This window comes from Condylura cristata, unplaced genomic scaffold, assembly GCF_000260355.1.
Source record: "Condylura cristata isolate star-nosed mole 26May11 unplaced genomic scaffold, ConCri1.0 scaffold00017, whole genome shotgun sequence".
NCBI classification, from domain to species: Eukaryota; Metazoa; Chordata; class Mammalia; order Eulipotyphla; family Talpidae; genus Condylura; species Condylura cristata.
In genome coordinates this window covers 12,930,579-12,934,336 of record NW_004567118.1, presented here as the reverse complement: position 1 = coordinate 12,934,336, position 3,758 = coordinate 12,930,579, and positions in this window count along the sequence as shown.

Genomic DNA, 3,758 nt, shown 5'->3' with positions numbered 1-3,758 from the left:
ATCTGCCTGTTCTGCTCCCCACTCTGTCTCTGGTGAAGTCTTTTGCCACCCCTGAGCCTCTGGCCTGTACCTCAGTTCTGTACCAATAAATAAATAAATCTTTAAAAAAAAATTGGTTAACTTTACACCTCAAAATTCACAGCTTATATACTCTTTACCACTATCTTACTCCAGAACTTCCCTAATATACCTCTGGATTTGCTAATTCTGGACATTTCATATAAATGGAATCATATCATATGAGATTTTGTATGTTTATTTCACTTATAATGTTTTCAAGATGCATCCATGTTGTAATAAGTATTAGTACTTCATTCCTCTTTATAACTTCATAATATTCCATCTTATTTATTCATTGATCAGTTTGTAGACATTTTGGTTGCTTCTGCCTTTTGACTATTATGAATAATGCTGCCATACACAAATTTTTGTCACCCAATGGTGACCCAGCTGGGTCCAGGTGGGTCTTCACCTGTGTGCTTACAACAGCAGAGATTTGACTCAAGAGCAGACACAAAAGGAGAAGCAATAATAACAGAATTTATTTCATAGGGAATTAGAAAAAGGAGAGGGGAGAGAGAGGGGGCTAGATGCTGTCCTTCTTATCCCAGATAGCATCTACTGAGCAGAGACTGGGGTCCAAGTTGAAGTCATGTAAGGCAAGACAGTGGATTCTCCATGGTCATTCCTTGCCCCCAGTGACTTAACTGTCCGGGCACTAGTCTTTGAACTGTTAAAGCCCTAATGGTTTCACTGCAAAAGTACCAGCTATTTTTAACTGACAAAGGGCCAGTCCCACCCCTGTTTCCCATCAACTCTGAGAACATCAGGGGGTGAATCCGGCAAACTCCTCCCTGTACTACTGAGTTAGCTTGAGCACCACCCATTGTCCTGGAAGTTACTACTCACTGTTCCTCTTACAGATATATGTTTTCAATTATCTTGGCTATATACCTAGGAATAGAAGTACTAGGTCATATAGTGACCCTATGTTAATCTTTTAAGGAACTGCTAGTCTGGTTTCCAAAGGCTGTAACATTTTATGTTCCCACCAAAAATGCATGAGCAGTAATATTTTCTCCACCTCATCACCAATAATTCTTACTGCCTGTCTTTTTATTATATCCATCCTAGTGGAAGTTAAGTGGTATATCTTTGCAGTTTTGATGTGCATTTCTTTCTTTCTTTCTTTTTTTTTTTAAAGATTTACTTATTTATTCATACAGAACTGAGGTACAGGCCAGAGATGCAGAGGGTGAGAGGATTCACCAGAGACAGAGTGGGGAGCGGAACAGGCAGATCGACAAAGTACACTGCTGAGGGGAGCAGCGGGCGGGTCAGGAGAGGTCTGCCATGTGGTCTCCTCCAGGGCAGGCAGGGATCGAACTCATGTGGAAATGGCTTAAGCTTCTTAGTGCAGTGCTTTAACCCGCTGCGCCACCAGGGAGGGCCTGATGTGCATTTCTTTAATGAACAATGATGTTGAAGATCTTCTCATGACTTGTTGGCTATCTGTATATCCACTTAAGGCAAAGTCTTCTCAAATCCTTTTTCCATTTTTAAATTGAGTTGTTTGTCTTTTTGTTGCTGAGTAAAAGCATTATTTTTTATATCTGGGAGATTGAAGCTTCATAAGATGTATGATTTGCAAATATTTTTCCCATTCTGTAGTTTTTTAAAAATTCATGATAATGCACTTGATGCAGAAAAATATTACTTTTTAAGTCTCACATCTATTTATCTTTTTGAAATTATTGAAATAGCATTGGTTTAAAGAAATTAAGTAACTTTCAGGTATACAACAGTATAATATGACATCTGTATATAATACAATATGATTAACATCAAAAATCTAATTTTCATCCTCTACAATACAATTAACCACTTTTACTCAATTTGCTCACTCTCAAAACCTTTTCACTTCTGTTGAACATCATCTTATATATTCTTATAGTCAGAGTTTCTTTTTATAACTTTTATCTCACTTTTAATATCTCCTACTTGTTCATACATCATTCATTTGATTTTCTTTGTCCATGGTTTGTTTCTACTCTTTATGCCTATTTAAGACAACTGCTCCCCTATCCCTAGTTAAACCCTTCCCCCCAACCTCAGAAACCTCAAGGTGTTTGTTAATGTCCAGTAGTTTACATGGTCAAATTAAGACAATTAATTTAAAGTCTTTGTCTAGTAAGTACTATGTCTAAATTTCCTCAGGGATGGTTTCTGTCAAATTTTTTTCCCCTTATGAATAGGTCATACCTTCCTGCTTCATTTCATACTTGCAATTTTGTTGTTGTTGAGAATGGGACATTTTAAATAACACAGTAACTCTGGCAATCCCTCAGTGCAACATTTCTGCTCCTACTTGAAGGCTTCAATCATTTTTTTTGTTTAGTGTCTTTTCTAAATCATTTTCAAAAACATTATCTTTTTTTGCTGCATCTTGTTCCACTATTTCCAAGGTCAGTCAATGATCGGACAGACATTTCTTTAAATGCCTGGATTCAATTTTTTGTTAGAAAAGAAAAGAAAACATGGTGTTTGTCTTTGCCTGTGGGGAAACCATTTCAGCCCAAGGGGGTTGAAACAAGGGCCACTTCTGTGCTGGCCCCTCTGCCACAAAGCGGCAATCAAAATACATAACCCCAGTGTTTGCATGGCAATGTCCCAACTGCAGGTACTAACAGCAGTGATATGTTGAAATTTCCTAAAATTCACTTGTTTCTTCGTCAAGCATGCCTCTGGATATTTCAGTTGCTTAACTAAACTCCGGATTTCCAAAATAGTTCTCTCAGTCATCTTCTGTGACATCATCTCCCTTTATCTTTAAACACAGATGTCTAGTTTCATTCCACTGTGGTCCCAGAACACGACTGGTGTGATTTCAATTCTTTATAATTTGTTGAAAATTGCTTTCTGGCCTTACATATGGTCTATTTTGTTAAATGTTCTATGTTTATCTGAAAAGTATTTTGATGTTTGGTGCAGTGTTCTGTAAACGCTTATTAGGTCAAGCTTGTTAATTGTGTTGCTTGACTCTTTTATATTCCCTTTTCGTTGTTTTTTTTTTTCTTTTGTCCTCTCAGTGACTGAAAGAGCTATCTTTAAATATTCCACTATTATTTTAGGTCTTTCATGCCTGGTTTTAATTCTCTTATCTTATTCAATAATGAAATTTCTATATTAATTTTTTTCTTATATGGTATTTTTCTTTTTATATTTTGTCATATATATATACACGTATACATATTTGTAATTCTTATTAACTTTAGACAGTAGTGAATGTCTATTTATTTTAAAATACTAAGAAATTGATACATCCCCTTTTTCCAGCTTTTTCTCCTCCATTTCATTCCCCAATTTTAGAAGTGTATACTATTTTTCTCAGTTGGCTTAATGATACCATTCATTCTTTACAAACTATAAATTTAACTCATATATCCATTACTTGATTTATCAGCTTTAAAAAATGATAAAGGAAGCAGTTTGTTTGGGTAGCTGATTTTCCATTATTTTCTTTCCTACCTTCCAACCTTTGCTAACTTTGTTTCTATTTCTTTGTGGTTTAAATATTTACATTATGTTTTGAAACCATAGTTCCTGCAAATGTTAAGCCTTAAACCTACTTTAAATAAGTTTAATCAGTACTTTTAGCAAGGCATCTCATCTTTTGAGAGACTAAAATACATCTTCTGCATTTCTGTCAAAAAGAGCTAAAAGAAATTCTCTGCCTCCTTGCATACCTAAAAGCAGTT